Genomic DNA, 15,135 nt, shown 5'->3' on the forward strand with positions numbered 1-15,135 from the left:
CAAACAGCAATATGTCTGTCAAGCCTTAAGGTCCCAGTGAATTTACCAGTGCAATTTCAACTTTAGCTCCCAAGCAGTTGTTCTTACTAAGACTTAGTAAAATGTAAAGGACAAAGATCAAAAATAGGAATAAAAATTAGAAAGAAAAATCAAAAGAAGAAACCTCTTGTTGTCTCTTGTTCTAACTTCATTTTTAAGAAACTCTGTCTCCATGTACCTGATGCATTTACCTTTAGGAAGAAAATGCTTTGAGCATTCAGAAAGAGGTGACTGTCTGCTTTCCACGTCCCAAACTTCAAAGTCAGAGCAATGCTTTCTGTCAAGGCTGTGAGCCCGGGTAGGGTCTCATCATCTTGAAGCACACATACTCTTCTGATTTATTAAATATTGATGATGTTTAAATTCAAAGAAGTAAAAGACATGGTCAGATTTCTTTTTGAGATTGTGATTTTCCATTTCCCTGTGGGCTACACCCTCTTTCTCACTTTAGGTCAGGTAGGCTCCTGCTCTAAGTGTTTTCAGCTGCTACCTCATTTGACACAGTTCTTTGCTCAGCAAACCAATTTTCCTTCAAAAAACTTAAGTTTGTATGTTTGCTTGTGTCTTCCTTCACAGGGCCCAGGGCCTGGCCTCTCTGCCAGAGGATGTGTCATCTGCCCAGGACTAGAGTCACTGAAACACCCGCCAGCCGTCTCTGCAGCAGGACTAAAAGTCTCAATGTCCTCAACACAGGTGAATGAGACAAGTAAAAACAGGTTTTTACCTGAAGAATTTTAGTCTACTATCTGCTGCCAATGAGGGGAGAGAAATTTAAGTATCAGTGGATTAGAAAAGCAATTAAAGATCTCAGAAGAAGACACAGTGAGGGAAACAGCTGGGAACTACATTTTCATCAACAGGTCACAAATGCATGAAGGATGCTGAGACTATTCTTTAAAGATTACATTAAGGGAAACCTAAACAAAATTGTATCTGTATACTGAGATTTTATTTTTTAAAGAGAAAAGCTGAAATATTTCTTTTCTATCCTATAAAGTGTTTCTGTCCCCCCTATTAAAACTGTAAATATTTAATTTAGGGAACAGTCTTACTTTGATGAGAGTCTCTTGTTATTTAGAAATACTTCTACATTAAACAATGATGAAAGCATACTGGCAACATGATTATAAAGGTTATTTAGTATCTGTGGGAAGGATATTGTCTTCTTAAAAAGGGAATCTTGACTGAATATAGGCCCAGAGGGAGACTAAAAAGAAGCATCCTGGGATGGTGGTAACGGCTCAGAGGCTGGACTGAGAGGAACCAAGTCCAGCTTTGCCACCTACCAACGTGCCGCTCTAAGCAAGTAACTTCCTGTTTCCATCCGCAGTTTCCCATCTATAAAATGTAATTAACTATACTAATTCCTAGATAATGGAGGTACAAGAATTTTTTTTTTAAGTATAGGCATTCTGCATAGTATCAATTCCACAGTAAGTACACAACAGTCACTATTATTATTTATTAAAAATAATTATTGAAACTCTCATTACCTTCAAAACAATTCATAATCACTTATTGTGAGGAAGGAGGCGAAAAAGTAGAATTCTACTGAATTTCATATTGTCTCCATAATGGGTAATAATCTGCAGTGCTTTGTTTTACACATTCCTATTTCTGTTATTACCTTCTCCACTATTCTGTTCACCAAGATCCCATCCAGGCTTCAAGGACCCTCTCCAAACCTTAGCTTGCCCTTTACCAATATTTCAACATCCCTTGTATCCCACTATTGTGTTCTCTGTCATCTGCTGCCTGTACTTATCTGCCTCATATTATACTTAGTAATCTTTTAGTGGTCATTTTCTGAAAATACATATACTGTGTTTCTTAAATTCAGAGGCTACACATTTTGCCTAATGTTATATGTAATGTGCATGTGTATTCATACATATTTTAGCAGATGATAGGATTTAAAACTTAAATTCTTATTTAAAAAAATAAAAAAAAATACTGATGTCACCCTAAAAGCACAGAGCTGAAAATCTGAACCAAAAGTGCATTTGATTTTCTCAAATATGTCAATTATCTTTATGTCATTTGATAATTAGTAAATTTTTTAGTATAATAAAAGCATCAAGAGCAAAGACTAAATCTTATGTGTGTGTGTTTTTCTCAGTGCCAGTTGTGTAATAGGTACACAATAAACACTGTTGGACAAATGATGCATGTATTTGACTAATAATAATACTTCAAAAATACAAAGTTTGAAATATTTTACTACTCATAGATAATCACTGGCAAAGTTTTCACAGGATGCACCTCAGAAAGAAGTAAACACACACACAGAGACAAGAAGGATTGCAAACACATTAGAAGTAGTACAAGGCTCTTTGTTGCAAGAAGCAGAGAGTGACTTTGGGTAACATAAACAGAAAAACAACTTATTTGAAAGTGGCAGATATCACACAAAATGTTTGGGAAAACTAAATACTGAATCCTTGTAATGTAAGCAGAAAAGCCCGGTAAGTGGGAAACAGAAGCCACAGCTAGTGCCAGCAGTAGGAAGAGTTCGGATGGGACCCAGCTTCTGGCGCCGCCATCACAGGGTCTCTGGACACCACTGCTGCTGGACTCTGGGTACAGCCACTATGGCCAGGCTAGTGAAAAGAAACTTTAAACTTCTTAAGCATGTCTGTCACTCAGTTAAGTTTAAAAAATCATTGGTAGAAGCATCCTTTTGGTAAAATCAGATTTGTGTGCCCAGGATTTATGGAAAGAAAAGATCTCCCTTCGTTGGTTTTCACAGATGCACATGATGACAAATTAATCTCAAATTAAGATGGGAGTTGAAGTTAAAGGGACACTGAAAGAATGACAAATATACTCCACAATTGATTCTTTCTATTTCCCAAAAACATATGTATACCCTTATACCCATAGTCAGACTTCAGGAAAAAAAAATTCCACTATCACATAATGAGGCTGTCTTTATGCACAACTGAGAGTAATACATTCATGCTATCTCCAAAGAGATGAAATTCCAAATCAATTCATTTGTACAACACGATGCCCAGAAGCTCTGGACTGGATGCCCATTTCTCTTTGGGTTTTACGATTTATCTCAATATTTTGTAAGCTATTGGTTGGCTCAACTGTAGGGATAATCACAATTAACACACCCAACATAAAATTGTGGAAAATTTAAGAGGAGAAAATCAGTTGGAAATAAAATGAAAGTGGGTAGCAGCTAAAATTGTTATTTCTGCAACTGGTCTTAAGCCTCTATTTATTTATGACCTGATCCACCACATTCGTTTCCATGTATCTGTTCCCTTCCCTTCAGCTAGCATCTCAGTTGCTCGGGGTCTTTTCCCTGATGAATGACTCAAATCTTAATATCTGAGAGTTCTGAACACTGAACAGTCTTGACTGTATAAAGTTAGTGTGGCACAAAAAGGCACTCTGAGAATCACCTTGGCTCCCGTCTTACTTCTTTTCCCTGCTCTCACTGTACAGCAACGATCTTATTTCCTTGATGATCACCTCAATCACCTCAACCCAAGGTAATCTCCTTTGCTGCCTGTCTGTGCTGTCTCTGAGAAGCCCCAAATGGTCAAAAAGCAGAATAAACGCCCAGTTCAGTGGGCGGTCCTCCGGTGGAAGTATTCTCCTTTAGGTAATCAAAAACAGACAATCAGACACAAAGGCTCTCTAACGGGAAACAGAAGTCCCATGAATCACAAGACCAGATAAACCTAGGTCACATAATTACCTGAGATGATGTGTCTGTTGGCTTTTTCTGAGAGATGTACATTTAATATTTTGGTATATTTGTTCTTTACTGCTGCATCTCCCACCCCTCACCCACTGCCCACTTGCTCTATCTCTCCCCATGTATGTGGTAGTCAGGCTCACTTGTGGAAACAGAATCAATATGAGTGTGACGGGACAGCGAGGAAGAAGTTGTGTAATTAAAGGTCTAGCATGGGCGGTTATAGGTTCAGAGAAGAGGTCATCAAGCAAGAAACTGATCAGCTCCTGAAGTGGGACAGCAATGTGGGAGCTTGGGGAGAGGGCTCTGGGTGTGTCTGTATAGCTCCTGCTTCTATGGGTTCACAAACAAGCGTCCTGTTTTGGAGGAGCTGGACAAAAGGCAGAGGAGAGTAAGGCAAAGCAGGAAATTGCCAAGGAACCTGTGCCCGTCCATCATGGCAGAATTTCAGAGAGGAATGACTGCTTTTTTACTCTGTCTTCTAAATTTATTTAAGTTCCTCTTTTATCAAACACTAAACTGGAATCATATACTTCCCAACTGAGTCAAATACAACACAATCCATCACATTGTGTGTGTGTGTGTGTGTGTGTGTGTGTGTGTGTGTGTAAAATTGTTACAAAATTAGATCTGTATAGTAACTATAGCTTTGTAAACATCTTCATTTTAACACTTAATATAAGAGCATTCGCCCATGCCATCAAATTCTACATGATTCTACCAAGAGAAAAAAATCCAAGAAAAAGGACACTGGAGCAGAAAAGTGTAAATAACATTTTAATTGTCCCTTGATGGATGGGAAAAAAAAAAGTAAGACAGAAGGTGGCATTCAGGCAGAGGAAGTAACATAAACAAGGAATGAGGGGAATGCATAATGTGTTTAGTAGCTGGCAGTGGACAAAAGACAGGGTAAATATAATATTTAGAGACGTAACAGAAAGATTCAACTGGATTGAGACTGACTTTAAATTTCACGTCAGAAAGTTTAGACTTAATGCTATGGACAATGGGGAGCCAATTAATATATTTTTAAGCTTGAGAGTGGTGACTGGGTTCTGTTTTGCAGTTAAATCACTCATGAGGAAGTGTAGGAACTGGATTAAAGGGGCCAAGAGAGTAGAGCAGAGAGAGCTGCTAAGAGGTAATTGGAAGAGTTCTGGAGAGGCATGATTCAGAATTAACCAGGGCAGTGGCTGTGAGAAATGAGATGAAAGGAGAAATTTGAAATTCACAATAGTGGCCAAATCCAATGGCTTGATGACTAAATATGGAGACTGGGACATAAAAATGTGTTAAAGACAATTCTGAGTATTCTATCTTGAGTCAACTGGATAGAGAGTAAGCCTAATTTAAATTCACATTAGAGAAAGTTTAAGCTTGAAATAGAGTGAGGATTACACCGTATAGTCAGAATTGCTACAGTAATTTTAAAGGGAGTCCCCATCATCAGTGGCTTAAAGTAGTGATTTTCAGACATGAGAGACAGTCAAAATCATAAGATGGGGGATTAGAGGAGTGAAGGGATGGAGGAGATAGAGAGGAGAAGGAGATGGCTTTAAAACACATCACATATTGGGCTTCATTCCAGACATAGCAAATCAGATTCTTAAGAGATGGAGCCTCAGAATGTGTAATTTTAAGCTCCTCCAGTGATTCTGATAGACTGCTAAGTTAGTGAGTTTGGATGTTGACTTGTCCAACTTTAGAGTGCCAGTCATGACACACATCTCTGTGAATGTGAAGTGTACAATGTACAAGGCAATAAGCAGTTGTCCTGCTTATAAAGGACCAAGAGGCTTCCTATTGAGAAAATAACCAAAGGCAGGTCACAAATATAGCAGAAGATAAAGAATAAACAAAAACAATCCCAGATAAAGTCATGAAAACATAAATATTTCTAGGGATACTCACAGAGCAGTTCACAAATACTGAAATAGTAGCAGTAGCAAAACGTCTGTTGTGCAAATTTGCAAACTTGCCTCTGTATACTTTGAACACTAGAGTGTAAGCTCCATGAGGGCAGGAACTTTGATTTTCTTCATAGTTGTATCCCCAGCACCTTATACAGAGACTGGCATATAATAGTGCTCAGAAGATGAGTTCAGTCATTTATCCAACACATATCATCAGGCTTCGTGTGTTCTTTTATACTTTGTGCTAAAAGAATTCTGTGATCACAGATACTTGGCAGGTTATGTTGCTTTCTAGGAAGAGCAGAGATTTCAGCATGAATAGAAGGTAGATTGTAAGAACAGGAAGTCTAGAGGCATGAATAGGGTTCTGATTTATGCTTTGTTTGCTCTATGCCCCTGAATCTAGGGAAGTGCCTAAACAAAATAAATGCCTACTTTATTAAAAATAAATTAATAAGCCAAGGTATTGCAGAAAACAATTTGGAATTTATCCAAGAGGAAATGGAAAACCAGTAAAGAATATAAAGTAGATAAATAACATGAGAAAGTTTTTATTTTATAAAAGTCAACTTAAGCAGCATTGTGGTATCTTGTACCATTAACTGTAAGACCAATTGGGTGATTATCACAATGGTCCAAACAAGAGTAATGTAGGGTCTCAAAAAAGAATAGCAGTTGAAATAGAAAAGAGAAGCAAAAAGAAAGCAGGAGTCCATGATTCAGGTCAACCAAGTACCTAATTCTATATACTACCCATGTCTGAAGACTAGCTATTATTTTGAAAGGCAGAACGGTTGACTAAATGAATCAAACCTGTTTGTCACATATATGCCATAAATTAATATGATTATGTAACAAGTTACCAGTTAAGTAAGTTTATGTGTCATTTTTCTTACAATTGTTTTGCCTTCTCAGGTCCTTTTCATTGTTTTCCTAAAGTCCTGAGTCAAAAGACCCCTTGAGGCACTTTAAATTAAAAATGCCTAAAATTTCATAGATCCACAAAACTGTCTGAAGTTTAATTCTTCAGGACTATTATGCAACAAGGAGGCCTTTCAGAATTACTTGGACAAATTACATCTCTATAGCCAAGGATGACGATGATTGGAATATGGCAAGCACAAGTTCTGTAAATATAGGGGTTTGCACACAATAGTTGCTCTGTAAATATATCATGGTAAGAAAAGAATTGTACTGGCACAGGATTTCAGACATTGAGATTTTGAGTTATGAATTGAAAAAGGAGTCTTGACATTAATTATAGGCAGAACTGTAAGATCAGGCAATTTGGACTTCCCCCTCCCCATTGGCCTGTAAAGAAACATGACTTTTAATGGACATATATGCATCATGGCTTTTCTATATTAACTTTCACTTAGAGCTAATTTACTGTAGATTGAGAAAGATTAAAAATGGATGTTTGTGGCCTGGGGTGCCAAAGAATCTGACCATGCCTCTATGGAATATCAAACTTCCCAGGAAAAGCCTGTAAAAGCAAGTCACCTACTAATATCTTTTAACATTCACACACAATTATGTCATTCTAATTATTGTAGTGGGATGAAAAAAACAATGGGACTTTATTATAAGTTGAAAACTTATAAAAGTCTTTGTGAAGTTCTCTCACTCTGTGTCAGGTATGGACAAGAACATTATCCGTCTTCCAAGAAATATAGTCTTCCATGTAGCAAACAAATTCCCTCAGCTTTTGACTAGCAAAAGGCCTTACAGCGTAGAATCTTTTACATTATAGCAGGTTCCTACAGGTAATGACCAATGGGGTCATTTTGGTACCTTTAATAAATAATGTGAACACTAGGTAGGAAATATCTAGTAACTTGACCAGAGACAGTTCATTGGGAATACACACTGGACTAGAATTTAAAACTCCAATCTCTACAAATAATGCTTGTCTATTTGTTATGTTTGTTTCAACTAATTTGTGCTGCTGTTGACAGCTAATTCAGGATATCAAAGGCACCAGAGGAAACTTTTTATCTTATGAAATAATTTTGTTGTGCCGTAAACAATGTGATTGAAGACTGACCTCCCCACACCAAGTCAAAAAGTTTTCTAATACAAACTCAGACTGTGATAAAACTAAGTTAAAAACAGACCATAATTGGCTGCACACACACTAATACATCACTGGGCTCCCACTAATCTTTTAATCTATTTAATTCAGAGACCTTAGATGTAGAAGAAACTCATGCTATTCACCACAACAGTGGAACAACCCATTAGCGATGGACCATGAAGTTACATCTTTTTCCTCTCTTACGATAAAGAGCCATCAAGTGCTTTGATTGACTGGAAGATCTTAGGTGTTTTCTAATTGCACAAAGAGGCTGATCTAATACTTTGTGAAAATCACATTAAAACTGTGTGAAGATGAAAGTGCATCCTGTAGATCACGCTACCTTATAGTGTGTTCAGGATTAGAACTAATGATTAGCTTGAATAGTTTTAAACTACTTAGAGTGGAAATGGAGAAAACATCCTCCTATTTCAAGCCATTTGCTGATCAGTCATAGTCTATTACTTATTACTTTCCATATATATATATAAAAATATCTTTATTATCGATATATATATATAAGATTGCTAGATGATATCTACGTGTGTGTGTGTATTTTTTTTTCTTTTCTCCCAGATAGTCACACAGTTGGATCCTCCGAATTGTTTTATATCTCAATTCAAATATCATCCTTTCCAAATGTCCTTGGGTGACTAAAATAGTAATCCCAATTTTCTTTTATTAATTGCACTAAACCCTTCAAAAAGAAAACTTATATGTTTATTTGTTTTTTTCTTTAATCATTCTGCATAATTAAAATAGAAGCTCTACCTGTCCAGTGGCCTTGCCTGTCTTAGTCACTTTGAATTCCTTGTGCCTAGAATGGTATTTGCTAAAAAAGAGGAGCTCAATAAATATTTATTATATATTCATTAAATGATTGAATAAATGAACTCTTTATTACAGTGATATTGCCAAAACATTTTAAAATTAATGGTTTATAGTTATGTCATTACTAAAGCCAGGCTACCAAATGCAAAACATTATTTCTAAAATCAATTGAAAATCTTTTGACCAATGAGGAAGCAGAAGCTCAGAAACTAAAGAAACATCAACACATTAACCAGTATGAACATCAGCAAAATCAGGAAAAAGAGTCAAGTACCTTGTCTTTCACTGAAAATGTTCATTCAATGCAGTACTTGGCACAGATATTAAATTGACAGTTGATAAAGGTGAGCACTACTTCTGCCCCCGTTTCCAGTTTTATACATAGATTCAACTGAATGTGTATTCTTTAAATATCTATCTATCTACCCTTAATCCTTACCTATATTCTATTTGGAAAAAAAAATCTTCTCACATAGAAAAATAATTCCCTGAGAACATTTCTCAAGTTAAGAGCACAAGCAATAAGAATGGCATATGAATCGTTCAGAGAAAATGAAGTAAAACTCTTAAAAGCGGTGTGTTGGAAGGAGTTTGGGTGTGGAGAGCATGGAGTTTGGGAAGACTTCTGGTTTCCTTTTAGGATCTAGAGAGCTGGAAAAAGCATCACTTCCACCCCTACAGAGAAACAAATGAAAATTCATGAATTTTCCTGAGGCTGAGCTGAGATTATTGTCAGCTAACTGGGTCTAAAACCTATGGAGAGGCAGCCACCAAAATCGAGGGAGACACAACATGCACACTGCCAAGCAGCTGATAACAAGAGTCCCTCTAGAGAGGCCGGGGAATTCGGTGGAGGCTCACTGTGTATTGGCAAGAGAGTGTGAACCCCTGGGGGCCACAGACCTTGAGGAATCTGAGCCCTTAATAGGGTTTTTTCTCCACAAACAGCACTGGACACTCACACACACACACAAAAATGACTGGAGAAACTTATAAGAAAATGTTCCCGATGGTACAATCCTGGAAGAGGGAATGAGCGCAATCTGCACCCAGCTCCTCCTCCATCTCCCTCTGGTGCTTTCATCTGTGGGGGGCAGGCAACAAACAACAATCATTCTAAGGACACTGGTGAAAACCCACTGCATCTGGGAAGAGGAAAAAGAAGGAGGGGGTAGAAATCCCCCCCCCCCCACCTCACCCCCGTGAGGAGGAAAGGATTATATATGCGGCCAGAGTGTTACTGACCAGGGTTCTTGGCCTCCTTAACCAATAGAAATTGATCAGAGGCCAGACAAGAAATTCAGGCAAGCCTTTATTGGGGCCCCTGCTGCAGTAGTGGGGGGAACAAGAACAAGTAATAAGTTCCCTTGTTTGCTCGCTCCCAAGGCAGGGAGAGCTGGATCCTTATATGGGGTGAGGGTAGGGGCAAGTCTAGGGGTCAGGCCGGAGGGGTGACCTACGGGTCTGCCCACCCCTTTGGTGGTGCTGTGTGCAGGGGCATGTGCAGTACCCTGTTTTTGCTCCCGACCCCTTGCTTTTGTTCCTGGCTCTTCAGAAGTGGCAGTTGGGCTTTTTGGTCTTTTTGTGTATCTTGTTGTCTGTAATTTGCCCCACCTGTGCATGCATGCAGTTATGTTTGGTCCCTTATAGTTTCTTTGTATTTTGCTGCTCGAGGAGACATTTGTCCAGGTGCAAGCATTGTAGCAAAGGGTCCCAGATGGTAGGTCCCAGCCTGTCTCAAGAGGAATCACTTGGAGAGGAGCAAGAGAACTGAGCAGACCACACCCCCGAGACCCATGGACACAGTGCCTACCTAATCCGCCACATACCCTCAGGCTAACCAGTGTTAGGTGACAAATAACTGTGGAATAAGGGACAGGAGCATAAAAAGAGATTCTGTCTAGGAATACAGCACCTAAAACTGAGGGTAGAACAGAGGTTAAGGAAAAAACTCTTTGCCAAACTAGCTTATCAGTCTAAATACTAGGTATCATTAGAAGAATTTGAAGATTGTGGTGAACTGAGGATAAACATAGCAACAATGCTTCTCAAACACAGCACAACTCCTAATCTAATTCAATAGACTGCATTTAAAGACGAAGAAGGACAAGCACACCCACTTCCAGGAGTAAAAACTGTTTGTCTCAGTCTCTGCTGATCTGCACAAGATGTTTGACTTTCAGAAATATATATATAAAACTATCACAAACCAACCAACCATCCAAACAACAAAAACTACTTCTCAATGACAAAGTAATCATCAGAACAAGATTTCTTGTATGACATAGATTTTAGAAGTTTCTAACGTGCAATTTAAAGTAGCTATAAATAATATATTAAAGGCTCTAGTGGAAAAGGTGGGACATCTGTAAAATCAGTTATGTAATTTCAGTAGAAAAATGGAAGCTATAGGAAAGAATCAAATGGACATGCTAGAAATTAAAAAGTATTAAAAATAAAGAATGACTTTGATGGGTTCATTGTAAACTCAATAAAGCTAAGAAAAGAAACAGTGAACTTGAAGATAGGTCAATAGAGATTACCCAAGTTAAAACACTAAAGAAAAATAGGAAGAGAAGAGGTAAAGAACAGACTATCTAGGATTTGTTGAATGATATAAAATAGTCCAATACATATGTAATTGTAATCCAAGGAAGAGAAGAGTAAGATGAGTAAGAGAGAGGAAAAAAAGAAATATTTGAAGAAATAATGGCCAGGAATTTTCCAAAATTATATTTATGTGACATTCTAGAAAAGGTAAAACTATAGAGGAAAAAAAAAGATCCAAGATTGCCAGAGATTTGAGTGGAGGTGGGTGTAGGGGTTGACTACAAAAGGGGAGCATGAAGGAATTTTAGTGGAAATGTAACCATGTCATAAGTAACAGTAAAAGTAGATATGTCACTCTAGGAATTTGTCAGAAGCCATAGGACTCAGCACCACAAAATGAATTTTTACTACATGTAAGTTGTCTTTAAAATCCACCAAGATGTTGAGGAAAACCCAAGGTGGAAGGGAGACAAATGGATCTAACTGTATCACAAATCAATCATATAACCACACTGAAGTGGGCAGAGAGAAAGGAGCCAACATAAGTAATTTTAGGAAAGAGTGACTTGACTGCGTGCTGTAAGGTACCAAAGGGCACTGTACATAAACGTATTCTGTTAGGTAAATGTGTTTGTCACAGGCGTAAGAACTGCCAATTCTACAAGTACATATTTACTAGGGTTGAAGAAAAAAGTTAATATATGAGAGCCAGATTCTCACTGTTGAAGAAAGAATCTATAAATAAAGAAAGGAGGAAGGCTATAATAAGTCCTGTATTGATAGATATAGAAATAGATATAGATATGCATATAAACTCCAAATATAGATTGGAGTCAGTGTTATCAGTATGAACTCATGTTTTACATAGATAAACATAAGTATGTGGATATGTATATATATATATATATATATATATATATATATATATGCTTGGGTTAATATATGTACACGTATTTCCAAGCTCTGTGTCCTGAAGAGGGACTAGAAGCACTGCCTGTTGAAGGACCAAGCAATGAGCACACCTAGCATTCAGATCCTGGTTTCTAAATATCATTTTCCGACAACAGTAACAGGATTCCTTGGAGAAGTGGCTGATTCCAAATTGAGGTCAGATAAAATTACAAGTCGAGTCTGGAACACTTTGTGTTGACAGAAAGTATGGAAGTTTGGAAAAAAAAAAAAGAATGGTATGTCAAAAAGCACAGGAGCCAACCTGAAAGAGCCCCCAACAGCCAAAGCCAGAACAATTTGGGAAACAAAATAAGTAACAGTAGTATTTGATTGTTTTCCCACACTAAATAAAGTAAATCATGTTTAGTCCATACTGATAAAAATAAATAAATGAATATAGAAGCAAATGAGAGAGAAGGGAAAACTCTTCCTTAAAAAAGAATTCAAATTAATAATTGTACAAGGAACACATACACCATTAGAACACCACAGTAATAATTGCTGCATGATCTACTGAACAGATAAGTGCTAAAAATCAGTGAAAGAAAAATTTAAGGAGAAACAAGGTATTTGTATAGTCTCAATGCATCTCCAAAATAAATACTTATTCATTACAAAAGGGGAAATTATAAATCTACAGTGGGGAAAACAGGCAGACACTACTTTAACCAAATGATCAAGTTAGCATCACCAGTAATAAAACTTATCAAAATCATGTACCTCCAGGTATGATGCACTGAGAAGGTATGGTATTCAGCTTGGTGATATTCTTCCCAGAAATGCAAAACTTGAATTAATCATGAGAAAACATCAGACAAATCCATACTGAAGTACACTGTACAAAATAACCAAGTATTCTTCAAAACTGTAAAGTCATGAAACATAAGAAAAGACTGAAGCATTGTCAGATTGTTGACAATTAAGGAGGTGCTATGGACTGAATTGTGCCTTCCACCTATTCACATGTTGAAGCCCTAACCTCCAATGTAATTGGAGATAGGACCTTTAGGAATAATTAAGGTTAATGAAGACATAAGGGTGGGTCCCTAATCCAATAAGATTAGTGTCCTTATAAGAAGAGATACCAAGTGCTTACTCTCAGCCATATGAAGACACAGTGAGAAGGCTGCCATCTGCAAGCCAAGCAGACAGCTCTCACCAGAAAGCTACCTAGCTTCCACCTTAATTTTGGACAACTTTCCAACCTCCAGAACTGTGAGAAGTAAATTCTGTCCTTTAAGCTACCCAGGATGTGGCATTTTGTTATGCAGTATAAGAAGACTCATATAGGAGACATGCTAACTAAATGCAATACGGCATTCTGGATTGGATCCTGGAACACGAAAAAGACATTAGTGGAAAAACTGGTTAAGTCCAAGTAAATTCTGTAGTTTAGATAATAGTACTGTTCCAATGCTAAATTTGTAGTTTCAATAATAATACAATCCTTGGTGAAGGGCATGTGGGACAGCTCTATAGTATTTTTGCAACTCTTCTCTAAGTTTTACTCTCCTGTAAGTCTAAAATTACCTAAAAATAAAAAGTTTTAAAAACACAGCTATAAAAAGAGTGTGGCTTTTGAAGATTAAATACTTATTCTTAGACAATTACCAATCGTATGCATTTGATGGATACACTTCTCTGACCCTTGGTTTCATCTCTGTAAAATGTAAATTTACATTATTATCTCCCTTTGGGTGGAGTTGATATCCCCCTCTGTAATTACCTTCTGAAACTAAAAATTAAATATATTCTAAAGTAATAATTTTATTTGTATTTTAGTTGATCTTTTAAAATATTCTCTAAATATTTAGGATCAATTTTGATAAATTAGGCAAAGGTCATGTGGAATAATATGCTTTGTTTTGTTTTGCTTTTTCCAAACCAGGGACACTCAATGGCAATGACAAAAGTATATTAAAAAATCATTTTGACATTGTTTCTTTAAGTCATTTTGCTATATGATGAGATGCTTCCTCAGTATTTATCATTAGCCACTACTGCTTTATGCTGACTGCATAAAGGTCCTGACTGAAATAGGTCCTCTCCACTGACAAGAATTTTGATCACTCTATAGTGAAACTAAGCTAATCTAAGCTAATATTGATCAATGACAATAACAAAGATAACAATAATAGTATTCAACTGTAGTTAACAAGATAACACTAAAACACTAAGCAATAATAGGGTATAAATTGGTAGTAACAAAAGAGAAACTGGATGTAGGGTATATGGGAATCCCTATTTAACTGTCTTACAATTTTTTCTGTCAATCTGAAACTATTCTAAAATGTAAAAGCTTTTCTTTTTTAAATTCACTGTTAAGAAAATGAAAAGATAAGTCAGAGATAGAGGGGAAATGTTCACTATATATATCACTATGTAAAGTATTTGTATCTAGAATATATTACAAAATTCCTAAGTCAATTATAAAACTTACTTTTTAAATTGCCTAAATAATCAAATCATTCATAAAAGAAAATATAAGTGGCTAATAAATATGTCATAAGTTATTCAACATCAGTCATAATCAGGGAGATGCAAACTGAAACCAAAATTAAATGATGGTTCCAATTAAAATGGTTACAATTAAAAAGACTGAATATTAAGTGTTTGAGAGAATGTGGAGCCTCTGGAACCCTCATATATTGCTAGTGGAAATATAAAATAGTAAAACTGCTTTTGAGAATAATTTGGTCATTTTTTATGAAGTTAAATACACACCTACTCTGTGATTCAACAAATTACCCAAGAGCAATAATAAATATGTCCAAAAATGCTTATAAATCATGTTCCTAGCAGCTTTATTTTAAATTGTTATGAAGTGTGAACAATTGATATGCTCATCAAAAATTACATGAATATATAAATAATGCTATGTTTATATAATGGAATACTAGTTAATAATAAAAAGGAAAAACAGGGACTTCCCTGGTGGCGCAGTGGTTAAGAATCCACCTGCCAGTGCAGGGGACACGGGCTCAAACCCTGGTCCAGGAAGAACCCATACGCCACGGAGCAACTAGGCCCGCGAACCACAACTGCTGAGCCCTGGTGCC

Source organism: Leucopleurus acutus (genome assembly GCF_964270905.1).
Source record: "Leucopleurus acutus genome assembly, chromosome: 6".
Lineage (NCBI taxonomy): Eukaryota > Metazoa > Chordata > Mammalia > Artiodactyla > Delphinidae > Leucopleurus > Leucopleurus acutus.